Source organism: Bufo gargarizans, chromosome 11 (genome assembly GCF_014858855.1).
Source record: "Bufo gargarizans isolate SCDJY-AF-19 chromosome 11, ASM1485885v1, whole genome shotgun sequence".
NCBI lineage: Eukaryota > Metazoa > Chordata > Amphibia > Anura > Bufonidae > Bufo > Bufo gargarizans.
The window spans coordinates 45625077-45641867 of record NC_058090.1 but is presented as its reverse complement, the minus strand read 5'-3'; the positions used below and the strand labels follow the sequence as shown (position 1 = coordinate 45641867).

General features: G+C 44.3%; 1 pseudogene; it reads right to left on the bottom strand.

Annotated features, from left to right (window-relative positions):
• Nucleotides 1-4663: 4663 nt before the first annotated feature.
• Nucleotides 4664-12123, bottom strand: LOC122922126 (annotated as a pseudogene).
• Nucleotides 12124-16791: the final 4668 nt, after the last annotated feature.

The following is a 16791-nucleotide window of genomic DNA, read 5'->3' as shown; positions in this document are numbered from 1 at the left end:
CAGAAGCCAAGCAAGCAACATAAAGAAAAAAAAACGCTCACATGACATTCAGGTGTCTGTAGCCTTAAAGGGGTTGTATCACGGCAGAAAATGGCATGTATCATGTAGACCAAGTTAATACATGACTAGAGATGAGCAAACTTCTGTTTTAAGTTCGGCGTCTAAAGTTCGGCTTCCGGTTAGTGGAGAATCCCGATCTGGATCCGGATATGGATTCCGACTTCCGTTGTGGTCCGTGGTAGCGGAATCAATAATGGCCGATTATTGATTCTGCTACCACGGACCACAACGGAAGTCGGAATCCATATCCGGATCCAGATCGGGATTCTCCGCTAACCGGAAGCCGAACTTTAGACGCCGAACTTAAAACAGAAGTTCGCTCATCACTATACATGACACCTTCTAATGTATTTTGTGTCACATGACCACGCTCCTCGCAACTTCAGAACAAAGTATATTACAAACGTTCTCCTGCAAGTGTGTTACGTGTAATTAAGGTGGCTTTGTGGGACTCGCTGGCTCCCAGAAAAGCCCCTTAACACTTTTCTTTTTTTTCATTACGTCTGGATAACAGTCTATGGACAGGTTAGATGTATAGGCTAGGTTTGGTATGTTTTTTTTTTTGTTTTTTTTTTGTTTGTTTTTTGGGACATGGCCACGAACTATTAGTCTAGTGACAACTTTTCGTTAACTGAAGACAAATAATGATGCTGGCTTTATTCATTTTTCCATCACATTATACCCTTCTTGGATGCATGGTTACGTCCACCCTGCAGTCCAGCAGTGGTGGCCGTGCTTACACACCATAGGAAAAAGCGGCAGCATCTCTAGTGGCTGGTACCGTGTGAGAGCACATAGAACAGCACTTTTTCCTGCATTGTGCAAGCATGACCACCTTTGCTGGATTGTAGGGTGGTCATAACTGTGGAAATGAAAAGTGTATAATGCGATGGAAAAATGATTCAAACCAGCAAAGGAGGCAACATGGACAATCACAATACATTAGTAAGTGCCTTGTATTCACTTTCTCTACATGATAAATGGAGTTTGCTGAAGTGAGACAACCCCTTTAAACGTTGTGGGGATTCGCTCTAGTAGGCAGGGTAAGTGGACTCAGTACAGAGGCAAAAACAAGGGTGTAAATCAAAGTTCAGTGTTTTATTTACACAATAGGAAAAACAAGAAAAAAGTAACTGTGTTCAGTTTTGGTGCTTGTTCACACCACAGTCCGTAGTGCACAAAACCTTCACCTGGTCAGTAGATTTCCACCCACCGTCCACAGTAGGCTTTAGAGGCCTGTTTCCCCCAGCACACGGCTCTCACAGCTTCACAGCTTCTCGGTCATGGAGGATAAATCCACACCAGCTGAACGTGCTGGCTGGGTTTTTATATCCCAGCCAAAACCCAGCCTGGAACCGTGGGGTACAGCCACCCACCCTGCTTTTTGGCTGCTCCCAATAAGAACCGGCCCTGGCTGGTGTACTTTGTAATCTACCTCTCCAATATTTCAAGTACCTCGTAGGGCCCCTGCCACCTAGCTCCATATAGCCTCCATATGCTCCCTAACCAGAAGTAACACTGTTTCCATCCATCCCTGCATCTGGGTGACGTACTCAACAACACTTTTGTGCGGGGTGGTTTGTTGTTCCCACGCCTCTTTGACGACGTCCAATAAACGACGAGGGTGTCTGCCGTATAGCAGTTTGAAGGGCGAGAACCTGGTAGAGGCCTGGGGTACTTCTCGCACTGCGAACATGAGATAGGGCAGAAGAAGGTCCCAGTCCCTCCCATCCTTAGACACCGCTCTTTTCAACATATTTTTTTGTGTCTGGTTAAACCTCTCTACCAGGCTATCCGTTTGCGGATGATACACGGAGGTCCGTAATTGTTTTATGTGGAGCAACTTACAGAGTTCCCTCACTCATGACCTTGGACATAAATGGGGTCCCTTGGTCAGTTAGAACCTCCTTAGGCAGACCCACTCTAGAAGACATTTCCATTAACTCCTTAGCTATGAGTTTAGCTGACGTATGATGCAGTGGCACCGCCTCCGGGTACCGCGTGGCGTAGTCGAGGATGACCAGGATGTGCTGGTGCCCTCTAGCTGAATACTGGGCCTATGGAACCTCAATAATCGGGAGAGGGACCAGGGACTACGGAAATGTGGCTGGGGGCTAGTTATCTGGCAGGTTGGGCAAGACTTGCAATACTCTTCTACCTCTCTGAACACACTGGGCCAGTAGAACCTCTGTAGAATCCGGTCTTGCGTTTTCTGCTGGCCCAGGTGTCCCCCAAAAACATGTTGGCGGGCTAAATCCAACACGAGCTTGCGATACGCCTTGGGCACCACCAGCTGTTCAATAGGCTCACCCCGTAGTTGATTTACTCGGTACAGCATCTTCTGTTGAACCACAAAACGGGGGAACATAGACTCGGCCCCCGGTTGTTGCGGCTCACCCTCAACCACTACTACATTTTCCCAGGCTCGAGATAGAGTAGGGTCCTGGTGCTGTGCTGTACCAAAATTATCTCCAGAGACGTTGAGGTCTGCCAACTCTGGACCCGGCGGCAAGTCCTCCACGTCTTCTACCATCACACTTAGTGGGGTTGTCTCCCCCTCCTCCACCGAAGTGGCGGTCCCCCCTACCGCTGGCCCTTCGGACTCAGGTTCCCATGGTTTTTGTCTCCCCCCTGAGCCGGGCCACTCTGCTAGGGTTACATCTGTCTCACGTGTATTGGTGACTTTCGTATCCGGCCAGAGTGCTGGGAACCCGGGAAAGTCTCTCTCAATTAATAATTCATAAGGTACCCATGTGGCGACGGCCACCTTATGAGTCCACCTGCAGGCCACTGTTTTTAGACAGACCAATGCAGTGGGATAGTCCTTTAAGTCTCCATGGATACAGATTATGCCGACCTTTCGGCCAGTATACTCAGCAGGCCGCACCAGGGCAGCTCTTACCAGGGACACCAGGCTCCCTGAATCTAGCAGTGCCACCGCCAGAGTCCCCCCCCCCCCCCCCCCACTTCCACATGGCACAGGTGGCTATTGTCCATAGTCTCTGAGGTTCCTGTGGCACACAACTTTCTGGCATATAATGAGTGGCGGTAGCCATAGTTGGTGTCCATTGCCTCCCCCCGATGGGGACAGTCGGCCCTTATGTATCCAGGCTCCTGACAACGCCAGCAGACTACCGGGGTTGGGTCTGCAGGGGGTACATCCCGGGCGGGTCTAACTGGCACCGGCTACCGGGTCTGGGGTGGAGTTTTCCGGGGTTTGACTGGCCCCCTCCTAAAATAACCCCCCTGTAGATTTCTGGTGGCCTCGTAGCACTCGACCAGGTCGACCATCTCCAGGGCATTACCCGGAGACACCTGGCCGATCCACTGCTGGAGAGGGTACGGCAAAGCCCGCTAGAACACATCCGCCAGCAGACTGTCCAGCATAGCCGTGTTTTAGACTCATGCAGATTTCTTTGAGGAAATCAATGGAGAAATGGGGATTCAGAAGATCCACAACACGTACAGATTTTTAGAGTACACTGATTTAAACTCCATAGGAATACATGGAAAACTATTAATGATGCTGATTTTTCCGCAAATGCATTCCGTCAGATATAGGATAGGTCATCAGTATCTGGTTGGTGTGCGTCCGACACCCGGGACCCTCACCGATCCGCTTTTTCAGAAGGCAGCGGCCTTCTCTCAGCATTCCCTAGATCAGTGATGACATGTTCATCCATCACGTGGCCTAGGAGCAGCTCAGCCCCATTGAAGTGAATGGGGCTGAGCTGTGATACCAAGCACAACTGCCATACAATGTATAGATGCTTTGTAAACTGCGAGGTCAACAGTATCAAAATCTTGGAAAACTCCTTTAATGCTCCTTGGCTTAAAGGAATTTTCCTGGATTTTCATATTGATTGCCTATCCTGAGGATAGGCCATCAATATCAGATCAGATCTTAGCGATCAGCTGTTCGGGAGTAGCTCGGATACTAGAACTACACAGCTCCCATCCATTGTGTAGTGGACGAAGCTGTTTACTGCAGGGCTGCTCCCGGTGTGTAAGGCTAGGGCTACACAACGACATGTGTCGTGTGCCAATTTTTATAATGATAGTCCATGGTGTCACACTGCGACATACTGCGACATCTTGGTTGGAGTTTTTGCTACTGTCGTGTCGTAGTCGCAGCATGTCGCAGTGCGACACAATAGACTATCATTATAAAAATTGTTGCGCGACACGTCGTTGTGTAGCCCTAGCCTAAATGCCTGCTTTTTATCCTGCTTTTATGTTTGTAGAAATGGTGACCTGCAATTATGACAAAATCACATGTGGTGCAGCATTACCCCCTAATGTGAATGTATCCCTTGTATCCATTCACACACAGCAGAGAGCAGCATCATTACTGCAATACCGAAGCCTGAGACAGAAAATACATTCACGTGCTCAGTGATTCTTGGTATTGGGAGGGAGGAAACCGCCGTCATCAAAATTATTGCAAGGACATTGTATTGTAAGACAGCAGCCCAGCAGGCGTGTGATTCCTGCAGCAGCCATACTGCCAACCATTACTGCTGCACCAATATTTATCCACCGGGAACAACTATGATTATGAAATCTTTCTATAATTAATATAATTACCTTGAGTGAAATAGAAGAGGTTTTCTTTTATTCATCTTACCGCATAGTAATAGTACAAAAAATTCACAATATTAAGAGAAAGCACAAGATGGCAATGACAAAAATAGCACAAAAACAGTTTAATCTGTTATTTGTGACCAAATACATGAGGCTCACATCAGTGGCAGAGGTTTCATAGGACCCTCAGTTGTGGATTCTGAGAAAAAGCAGGCAGCAGCATTTTGTCTGGCAGGATGCCGGAAGCCACTGTAGTCCATGGGGTCTGTTAGGCGTCACTCGGGTCCGTAATTTATAATGACACTATATTGTCTCATAGATGAACCAAGTTAATTTAGCTTTTAGGCTGACTGCGAATAAGTTCCAAGCAAGTAGTAAAATTGTGCCAGGCAAATGGTGGACTGGCATCAGATAGTATAATGCCACCAGGAAGATATTGGACTTGTGCCAAGCAAGTAGTAAAATGGTACCAAAAGAGTAGTAGAATGGTACCAACCAGATAGCAGACTGGTACTAAGCAAGTAGTAGAATGGTACCAAGTAGATAGGGGACTGCAACCCAAGTGCCCCAGGCTTTAGTGTTATGCCACCTTTGTAAGTTTAATGTCTCCTGTGACCATAAGACCCGTCACTGCTTTGAGCTGTGGGACACGATGTGTGAAGTCGCAGAGTCCTTGTCCATCTAAGAGAACCCGCATCTGTTGGTGCTCACAGAGGATCTCCATCTAGAATGAAAGCGATAAGCTTGTTATGCCTCCGGGAGAAAATCAGACACATGGACATGGTACAGGGGACAGTTACTTTCTGTAAGAGCTTTCTAAAGTTTTGTATAATTTGCGTTTAATGAGGGGGATGGCAATGATCTGGTTCTATAGGGCTCACGTGCTGGTGAAGGCTAAGTCAACCCCCAGGGCTCCCCTCTATATGCACTTTCTCAGCAGCTTGCCCCTTTTGCCTTCAACTAACGTCTGCATTGACTGTAGCGCAATGTACATAATTTTTGTCTCTTTCTCCATGGAATCAAACATCCCAACCCATGTTCCTATAATCCCATGAAATATTCATATTTTTCCTTATATTTTGTGAATATGTCATATGATATGATATATACTGGGACCTGGAGAACAATGACATAGACCTGGAGAGGATTCAGATGTGGGCAGCATAACTATAGATCAGTGGTCTTTTAGTCAAGTAATATCTAGTAATGTTTGGAGCCTTACCTTAAAGTTATTTCCAGGAGTGAAGGGGAAATATGGAATTTTTTTCTCTTCTGCACCCCAAATTCCTGCAAACTTGGCATTTCAGATTATAGATCTGTCTTGGAAGTTGACTGTCAGTAGGAGAGCCACGTCTTCCTCTGCATCTTCGGGACTGCACAGCAAACTGACTGTAAAGCTGTGGACAGAACTGCAATGATCAATGCTCCCCCAAATGAAGGACTAAACACTTACTGATATGCTATCCATCTATACACAGGTATATGCACCAGTTTTTATCTATGATCCATTTTGTTTATCTGCATAGGTTTAGAAAAACAAACTTCTACCTCACAGGTTTTTTTTTTTTTTACTTCCTCTGGATCAACACCTGCTGAATACTAAGTAAATCCTGAAAACCTGACCGAGATGGCCCCTGAGGACTCGAGTTGAAGAACACTGATCTAGAACATCCATGTATTACATCGACAGCCCATTAATTAATTTTAATGGTTATTGTGTAATGCTATATTTTCTTCTGTGACGCTACAGAGTAACTGAACACTTTTTAAAGTCATCTCTTAAATATTATAGCTGCTCACTTGTGGTCATGCCAGCAGGACAATTTTTGAGGAACCCCCAAACTACTTATAACTGCTGGTTGCCTTTCAGAGAACCTCTAAGCAGGTTCCAAGGAAACTCCAGAAATTGGTTAGGAAACTCTGCTGCAGAACGTTTGCAATGAAGATCTGAGACCTGGAGCCCCCACTATCATGTTTTATACCCTAGTAAGTCTTACGAATGGGATAGTGATGGGCTGAGGGAAGAACCCATCAAAGTTGTGTCTACCAGAGGGATCAACCAACTTTTAGAAAGGTTGCTTCAGCTGGTGGCTACTTGTGGGTGGTTTGCAACTTCTAGTACTTCTTTCTGCACAGACAACTCAACATTAGCAAAAATAGAACCCACCTACTGGCCAATCCTTCCATAATTTTCTCCTACAAGACATAATAAAAGGGGTGTGGAGTAATGGGGGTCCACTGTTACTTCTTGGCGCAAAAACCATGACCTCGAAGGATTGGAGACGGTTCTATTTTATTAACATATAGGTGACAACGCGTATTATGTATAAAAAAGGGACAGAAATAGTAAGGTAAGGTGCACACGTGTGTGTATGTGTGTGTGTATATATATATATATATATATATATATATATATATACACATATATCCATATGCACCTTATCTTACTATTTCTGTCCCTTTTTTATACATAATATTATTTGTCCTAATATATGGAATCTGATCACCTTTTAGACTTGAAAAAGTAGTGCTTTTCAACTCCGAAACGCGTTGTCACCTATATGTTAATAAAATAGAACCATCTCCAATCATTTGAGGTCGTGTTTCGAAAACAGTGGACCCCCATTACGCCACACCCCTTTTTATTGTCTCTCATCACTCCTCTGGAGGATTGGCAACTCCACAAGTGAGGAGCGAACGATACCGGCAGCAGCGACCATTATTTAAATACACGTCTACACTAGTGTTGTGCCTATGCTTGCACAACACCAAAAGGTGGTGATTATGCTCAACTTGTCCAAAAATTATTACCCTATGAGCGCCTCTCCCCCTCTTTTGCCACATATGCTGTCCTACAAGACATAGGACGATGGTCCAGTTTTGACTTTTGCTATCCCCATTTAACCCATTTCTTTTACATGGTTGATTTTAGGGGTGGCATATTGATCAATTGCTTAAGGCTCCTAGAAGATGAGAACCCCAGGTGCAAGCTAAAATCAGTCTGTATTATTATAGTGGTATTTTTTAGGGACTGAATTATTATATTAGTGGGCTGTATATTGCGGTTTTGGCCCTTACATTTAAAGGGACGACCTGGGTTAGACAAACATGGCTGCTTTCTACTATAAACAGCACTCAATTTGTCCACAGGTTGTGCTAGGTATCCTTCCGTGGACTGTAATACCAGAGAAATCTCAGGCAAAGTGTCCCTGTTATTATTGAAAGAAGCAGCCATGTTTTTTTTAACCCTGGTTAGTCCTTTCAAACTGTCTAAAAATGGCGAGGGAGGGCCCTAATTTGTCTAGTCACCCAGGGCCCCATTTTCTATAAAACTCCCCTGCCTTTTTGTATACCCCCTGTAAGAAAAACGCATATCAATGGCCCAAAACAGGCTAATAAAAAAATTGTACTAACTCTACAGACAGATGTTACCATATGAAATGTACTGCTTTTCTTTTACCTCTTGGGTCTGACGTCTACAATTCCCATGATGGTGATCTTCATGGCTGGTTTCATCCCTCCTTTGATGGCGCCAACATATTTTTCTCCCTTCAATTTGAATACATTGAGGAATTAGCTTTATCAGGAGGGAATAGTTATAATTGTATGTGTCATGTTAATTATTTTGTGTTTTGGCTTAAAGTAGTTGCCCGGGAGTTTAATATTGATGGCCTATCCTCAAGGTAGGTCATCAATATCTGACTCCCGTTACCCCTCTGATCTTGAAGAGGCTGCAGCCTCCTCGGAGCTTACTAAGTACAGTGCCATACATTGTATAGTGGCTGTGCTTGGTATTGAATGGGGCTGAGCTGCACCCAGGCAATGTGAACAATGATCGTGACATCACTGGCCTAGAAAAAGGCCGCGACACTCTTCAAACAGCTGATCGACAGGAGGTGCCGGGAATCAGCACCCCACCGATTCATATTTTATTTTTTTAGCACTATTATATTTTTCATTTGTAAATTACAATATAAATTGACTGTTATTTTCAATTCCCAGTAATCAACCATTTCCCAAACCACCCTACCCTTGCGATGCGTCTCAAAGGCCCTCCGTGATCCCACTCAGACAACAATAGTAGAAACATACAATTTGGGGGCAAGAAGGATTAGGGCTTCCAAGCCTCCCATATCTTAATCCACTTCTCCTGACTTTTTCTTTGCATATATAGGACATTCTCACCCACCGATCAGTTATTGATAACCTATCCTGAGAATAGGTCATAATATTTTCCTCCTGGAAAACCCCTTTAATAAAATTCTGTCTAAAAGATGATGGCACAGTTTTGCACTTTTTCCATAGGCCAGCGGAATTAAATGCATGTACAAGATGATACTAAATTAAAAGCGCCACCAAAAATTTCCATTAAAAAAACATAAAACCAAGCATTTTTTAATGCTTTTTTTGTGTATGTGCTCTGAACATGTGACAAAAAGACCAATTTCTTCTATTATAGAGTCTCATTACAACTATAGTGTCTCATTAGTCCTGTTGGCCAGTAAAAGATATTCCGTGGTGACAACATTTTACTTCCACCTCACAGTCCTTCAGTGCAAGGATCCTGTATACAGCAGCCTAGACCTCAGCTTCCTGGACCTCTATGATGAGGACTTTAGAGCGAGGGGTGAGATATTGGGCTTAGCTTGCTAAGTTTTTAGGTTCTTATGAAATAAAGGCTAGGGAGGACACAGTGAGGTAAGCCCTAGAGACAAAGGTTACCATCCTAATGGCGGTCACAGATATTTCCCGCCTACCCTGTCTTTGACTACAAGAACACAAGAAGTATATGCAGTGTCCTGTTACCGGGGTCAATGGGGGTCCCACGTCCTCTGTTTGAATGGAACATGCACCATGCTGCTCCTAACCGACTCTACGGGACTGCCAGAGAGGTGAGCACTGTACTCAGCAATCCTCGTCAGTCCAATAGACCTTAAATAGAAGGAAACGTGCATACTCCACCTTTCACACTGGAAAAATAGGAACTCCGCTCACTGTGGATAAGCAATAAGGTCACTTACACTGCAGCTCTGAGCAGTTTCACCAACAGTATTTAATATGAGAGAATTCCAGAAATAGCGCCACTATTGTTCAAAGGCTGTACCTAGTATTGCAGCCCAGTCCCATTTATGTGAATTGGGCGGCACTGCAATACCAGGCCCAACCTAATGGACAAAAGTGGAGCTATTTCTGGGGGGGAGACTAACCTGATTGTCATAATGTCAACTGATTTCATATAAATCAATAAATCTCTCTCTTTCTACAGGAGATCATTAATAATACATAGAACACTAAATGATAGTTATAAATGATGGCCCACTGATGATTTTGGCAAATTGCAAGGTAGGCGATTTGCGAGTCAGTACCAAGTGCCCATGTTGCTGATTTTAAAGGCAGAGCTGATTCACACGTAATTTTCGCCACTGTTAATCCACGTTTTACTGCTCAGGTTTTGATGCTTTCTTGTGACAATTACAGAAAAATATTTTTTCAAAAGCTCCTACAACAAAAAAAACATGATATTTGAACGTGTGACAAAAAACACTAGGGCAGATTTATTATCGTGTCTGCGTCTATTTTTAGTTTTAGGGCTCGTGCACACTAACATATTTGTTTTCCATGTCTCTTCCGGTTTTTATTTTTTAGGGCCCATATGCAGAACCATTCACTTTAATGGAAATGACTCTGTGCGCATTCCGTTTCCATATGTCCGCATGGCCGTTCCGCAAAAAAGATAGAACATGTCCTATTCTTGTCCATTTTGCGGACAAGGATATGCATTGTTACAATGGATCCATCATCCGTGTTTTTTTTTTGATCCGCGTTTTGCGGACTGCAAAATACATACGGTTGTGTGCATGAGTTCTTAGACTGCCGCCCCTTTCATGGAGACGTGTGACTGTTTTCAACTCACTTATGCAACATTTTCATGCTCATACTAATTAGCCCAGTCTTAGTGAATATGAACCTGTCTGCTAAAGAACCACCAGAGGTCAGCCTAATAGCAATATGCTATTGTCTAAGGGATCAGACCGTGCCCATATTGCGACCATATCACGGATGCAGACCCATTCCTCAGGATAGGCCATCAATAACTGATCAGCAGGGGTCCGACACCAGGCTCCCCTGCTGATCAGCTGTTTGAGTAGCTCCAGTGCTGGAAGTCCACACCAGGACTACAGCTCCCTCCATTGTGTAGCGGACGGAGGTGGTAACTGCAGCGCTGCTCCCACTGAAGTAAATGGATGAAGCTGAGGTGTCGGACCCCCTCCAATATGATATTAACAGCTTAACCTGATTACAATCCTGGTATACTGGCTTAGTTGCCCATAGCAACCAATCAGATTCCACCTTTCATTTTCCAAAGGAGCTCTGAATAAGCCGTGGTTAAACTACGACTCCCAGCATGCTCCATTTATTTCTTTAGAGTTCTGAGAGCAGCCAAGCAAGGGGGGCATCTTGGGAGTTGTAGTTTTACCACAGCTGGAGTGCCAAGGTTAGCCATCACTGACCTAAAGCAACCTGATGAAAGAAACATCTGTGCTGTGAATGAACTGCATTTAAAGGGGTTGTCCCATCTTGGGCATCTAGAATGTCTGATAGGTGCGGGTCCCACTTCGTTCTATACTTAGAACGGAGCCCGCAAAGTGCTGGAGGGCGAATCACGCATGTGCGGCCGCCTTCCATTCATTCCTATTGGAGCGCTGAAAATAGCCGAGTGGCACACTCAGCCATTTTTGGCAGTTCCATTGAAATAATTTGGAAGCGCGACCACCGCTCCATTCACCTTTATGGGACTGACAGAAATAGCTGCGCCAGCGCTTGGCTATTTTTGGAGCTTCTATAGGGATGAATGGAGTGCCAGCACTTATCAGACATTTGGAGGACATCCTAGTCATATGCCCCAAATGTTCAAAATGGGACAACCCCTTTAAATGCAGTCCATTCAAAGCACGGATGTCTGTTTCATCCGGTTGTTGGTATATATCAGGTAAGACTCTGTTCACACCACTTTTTAACCCTGAAATGTATTTTAGGAGGATCTCCCCACAGAGGGCTGGGAAGTATCCCAATGTATAGGCATATGTGAACGCAGACCTATAGATATAGTTGTTGTTGTATTCACCAAATGTGATGGAGACATAATTTGGAAATATCTAGATTAGATGCAATTGTAGCAAATCATCAGCTCTGAGAAGTGTTATGTCTATATGGGTTTTTAGCCTCTAGATGTAGACAAGAATCTTCTCAGTCGCTGACACCAAGCAGAGATCTTTAAAATAGAGAGTAGCAGAACTTTTCATTGGGTTTTGGTCAATGATCTGATGCCGCCATTGTCCCCTACTCACGTTTGTGCAGATGTCGGTCATGACGAGTGGCTGGTGCTGGCGACGCTGATCAGCGTGAATGTCAGATGGAAAGTTTTTGCTCGCCTTTCAAAAATAAACAGTAAGGAGGATGAGAGAGGAGCGCGGGGAGACTTATCTGTGCCATGCAGTCCTAATACTGGGGAATGATCAGCTGAGTCACAACCACAAACTGAGGCGTGGCGTAACCATGGAAACGCTAAACTGCTGTCATGACAGGGCGCACTGCTTACAGGCAGTCACTTATGAAACAGTAATTTCCAGTGCCCCATCTCTCCCAGTTACTGCACGTTCTGCTCAGCAAGGTGCCTCCAAATATTGTACCATGTATCAGTAACAGCCACTAAATCTATATTCTCAGATGCCAATATATGCTGTGTGTCTGGAAAAACAGTCCGGGGTCAGGGCAGGCAGCAGTCAAAAAACATAGTCCATTAGTCAAGCCGAAGTCAAAACCAAGAAAATCAATCCGAATAACAGCAGTGTGCTAAGATGGTACTCGCACGCTGCAGGGAGGTTCACCACTACATTACTACGCAGCACCAGGATCTTTTACCTTGATAAAAGGTACTCTGATCATAGATGAGATGTTTTCTCCCTCATCCCTCACAAAGTTTCTGGATGGCATGGCTTTCATGTTCTCCCGAGCCTCGTAACTGATAGGGGCGCCTAGTGTTGTGTCCTAGCGCGGTCCTGCAGTGACCTGAATGCGCGGTGGTAGGGCGTAAGGTGCACTGCGGACTGTAGCTGTTACTTTCCCTGATAACAGTCTCAGAAATCTCCAGATAGATGGTAACCTGGGCATGTGGGGATGGGTCTGTACCTCACCTGGTGTTCTGGTGGGCTTCGGTACCTGATGTTCTTTCTCTACCTTTGCTGCCATGATGGTCTTGGCAGGTGGTGCTCCTCCCTGCAGTTGAAGGTATCGGCCAGTTTCCTGTCTAGATGTTTCAGACGGTGATGTTATAAACGGCACGATACCTTCCAATCCTGCTGTCAGATGGCACGTTGTGAAGCCAGATGTTGTTGGCTTCTGGCCGTACGGGGGCCTCCGGGGACGAAATATGTCTCCGGGGCTGGAGTTTTCCTCCAGCCCCCGTAGCAGCCATGTGGCTGCCTCTTCTGTCACACACCAATGAAGGTGTATGTGGGGAAGGGGCGGGGGGGATGAAGGGAAAAAAAAAAACGGGATAAAGGTAAGAACAACAAGAAATTGCTTGCTAAAAGTGGTCAGCCTCCTCTCTCCGCAATCCTCGCCTCACACTCACTGCTCTCACCCAGTGTTCCAGGGCTCAAGGGCAACGCTTCTGTGATGTCTTAAAGCCGCGCTCAGCAACGGGTTGCTAATGCAGATAAACAGTGGTGTTGCCCATGGCAACCAAACCCATCCTAGCTGTGTAGGGCAGGAAACAGACATAAGGAGGCAGATTTTTAACAGTATTGAACCCAATGTGTTTTTCTTCCATCTTCTCAGTTCCATGAGGAGCCAGTGGAGATGTTATATTCTTCACAGTCCAGAATTGGCAGGGACTTGGCCTAATTTTTTGAGACAATCCTGGCAAACCAGGGTAGAATATGACACAAGCCTCGCCCAAGAAGCGGGTGTTTACAGATGGATTTAGTCTGGGGGGTGGGGCTTAGTATACTAGGTATGAAAGTCTCAATCTACACATGTCATAGTCCTTTCTGACAATAGAAGAGCATGCTGAGAGTTGCAGTGCACATGGCCTTTGCAGTTGACAGATGCAATTTGAAAAAAAAGTTAGTTTGATGTTTTCTATTGAGGGGATGAGAGAGAAGTGATTGCGCCCCAACAGCTTTTCCTCACCGCCATATGTACTGGCCATGGGCGAGAGGTGGCTGTATTATACAGCTGTCACCCTGTTTAACCCCTTATCGACCAAGGCATCTGTGTGATTAGAGAACGGGCTCCTGCTCCAGTGACACGATCGCCTAAAACTGACGGGTTGCATTGGCAACCAAGGGCCCTAAAATATATCCCCAATATCTGCCCTTGAAGTAAACCTACTAAAAAAAAATATGAAAAGTTATCGTTCTCAGTGTTTTTAAATGTTTTTTACTGTGTAAAAGTAGTAAAACATAAAAAAATCTATTTACTGTAGCATGGTGAATATAAAAGGATAACACAACACCCCCATATGACTTGAATTGTAGTTCCTTTCCAAATATCCTACTCTGCAAGAAAATACGTTTTTCAATAAATGATATGTACCCCAAATTGGTATTAAAAAATATATCCCATCCTGCAAAAAAACGACCCTCATACTGCAAAGTCAATGGGGAACTGGGAAATAAACAGGTGATCAGTGTCGAAAGGCAGAGGTGAAAAAGCCCCCAAAAATAGACCATGATGAATCCAGCACATACATGCTACATTGTGTGGTGCGAAATGTATGCAATTCTGAATGCAAAATGCTCCTATGCAAGAAGTGTGTCCCCGTGTCTTCAGAAATGGCAAGAAAAAAATTGATAAAGATGGATCTAACACATACATCACATACATGGTGCATGTCTGTCAGATATACATGGGACGCATGTCACATTCACCGCTCATACATAGGACTAATGCCATACACAAGACACTCACACATAGAGAACACATGCAGCAATCCCCTGGGGAGCAGGTGCAGAGGATGGGAGTAGTAGTGCCCTGATGAGGTGTTGTGTCTTGGTGTACTGCCTCTGGCCATTGCTCCCTGTGGATTGGTGCAGTGGAGATGTAGATGAAGAATGAGCTTGCTGCATTCTCAAAGTGCTGCATTTATAAGTTCATCTGAGATATTCAGGAGATACTCAGGAGGTAATCTGGAGGTGGATACAATCTAAAAAGTTAGATTTGTTTAAAATCTTTCCCCTCTTTAAAATGGCAGACCTGGTTCTGTGCAGGAATTGTTGTGCTTTTATTTCAGGTTCCACTCTTCGGAGGTTTCGATGCTGTCTGATCTGTAGACAGCTCTCCATAATGTTGCAGGAAATTGCATTTTTTAAATCTGAGATTTGTAAATTAACTGTTAAACAAACTCAGGCCGGGAATGTTGCAATGCCACTGCCACAGAGGCTCCCTAGAAATGAAAGATGGGTTACTGCAGGTTCTGGTAGACTTAGAGTTGTGGATAGAAGACATGTCCCACAGTCTGTGGCTCTCCAAAATTCATTTGCAGCACTTTCAGAGCGCAGGAGCAACATGGAGGATGGTTCAGGCACAGTGGGTGAGGAACAATCATCTCCCATGCCTAAAGTATGCAAGACTGCAGCCAAAGACAAAAAGGAGAAGGTGAACACTGATGGTAAGCAGCTGTTGGTGGGCAATTCTATCATAAGAGGTGTGAAGTTTGAGGAAAGTGGTTTTGTGAGATGTCTCTCTGGTGCTACTGCTAGCAGGGACAGACGGAGTATCCTTAATATTGTTAGGCAAGCAAAGCAGGAAAGGGAGGTGGATGTTATTGTCCATCTTGGGACAAATGATCTGGCTTGCAATGAGTTTTCAAAGGTGAAGGAAGCTTTTCACACACTTGGAAATGATGGTATGGCTTGGTGAATGGTGTCTGAACCAAGGGTTTGGCTTTGTGTCTTATGTTAGCTCTTGTTGGAATGGAAAAGAACTGTACAAGAAAGATAGTTTGCATCTTTCTCTCAAGGGAACGAATGTCCTCAGTAAATAGTTCAAAGTATTTGCTAAGGAGCATTTAGACTAGGAAAGGGGGGCAAAAGAGTGATAATCCAGCAGTCCGACTGCCCCCCGGAACAATGCCAGAAGATACCAGTAGCACATAGGTTAAGAAATGACAAGCTCAGAGTCTTGTCTACAAATGCTCGCAGTTTAGGAAATAAGATCAATGAACTTGAGTCTGTAATGGTATCTGAGAATATAGATTTAGTGGCTGTTACTGATACATGGTTCAATGGGAGTAATGACTGGGATATAATAATACCAGGATTCTCTCTATATAGGAAAAACAGAGAAGGCAAGAAAGGGGGAGGGGTGGCCCTGTATGTGAAAGATAGCATAAATTCTAATCTAATACAAGTTAGCGAGACCAATTTAGAGTCAGTTTGGGTTACCTTGCAGCTTGATAATCATAAGGTAACACGTGTAGGTGTGATATATAGACCACCTAGCTAAGTCAAAGAATTAGATGATCTTCTAGTTGAGGAAATAGCTAAAATGACATTGAAAGGGGAAGTTATCATTATGGGAGACTTTAATCTTCCTGATGTAAACTGGAAAAACAAAATAGCTAGTTCTGCCAGGAGTACAGATATTCTAAATTCCCTACTGGGATTATCTTTACAGCAAGTAGTGGAGGAGCCAACCCGGAAGGACACCATTTTAGATTTAGTATTCACAAATGGGAATTTGGTATCTGATATTACTATAGGGATATTACTATAGGGGAAAGCTTGGGATCTAGTGATTACAAGTCAGTGTGGTTTACTATAAGTACAGTGACTGAGTCACACCACACAAAAACAAAAGTTTTAGATTTTAGAAAGACTGACTTTTTTAAAATTAGACTAATGGTATACGAGTCCCTATCAGATTGGAACAGTTTCAACTGATTGGAACAGTTTCAGACTACTTAAAAGTGGCACTATTGAAGGCAACAGATAATTGCATTAGGCTTGTCAGTAAAAGCAAAAAGGAAGAGACCACTGTGGTACTCAGCAGAAGTGGCCAAAAACATTAAAAACAAAAATATAGCATTTAGTAATTATAATAAAACAACTAAAAAAACGAGGATGACAGGCATATTTATAA